Source organism: Solanum stenotomum, chromosome 1, assembly GCF_019186545.1.
Source record: "Solanum stenotomum isolate F172 chromosome 1, ASM1918654v1, whole genome shotgun sequence".
Taxonomy (NCBI): Eukaryota; Viridiplantae; Streptophyta; class Magnoliopsida; order Solanales; family Solanaceae; genus Solanum; species Solanum stenotomum.
The window spans coordinates 100,896,255-100,896,698 of record NC_064282.1 but is presented as its reverse complement, the minus strand read 5'-3'; positions in this window follow the sequence as shown (position 1 = coordinate 100,896,698).

Here is a 444-nt window from a genome sequence, read left to right as displayed (position 1 = left end):
TCCCGGTAAATCATTTTTAATTAAAATAAAAAATAATATTTTTGTCATTATTTACTTTTATTAGCATTTCTTTTTTGTTTATTTAATTTTTTTAAAATTACAAACTTAAGTTATTTAACTTACAAGTTATAAGTATAACTTAATAACTTATAAACTTCAAAAGATTCAAATCTTTAAAACTTATAACATAACTACATAAGCTCAAAAACTAAAAAAAAAACTTTATTAAACTTAACTTACAAACTTATATACGTAAAAATTAAAAAAAAAATCTTTAAAATAAACTTAAGTAAAATTATTATAAATTTTAAAACTTAAATACTATAAACTAATATAACTTAGAAAAATAAAAAAAACATTCGAATTTTCGTAATTCAAAATTACTCAAAAAAAATAATTATTTTTTGAAATAGCTATATGTGCCGTCCCGTTTATCCCGTTCCG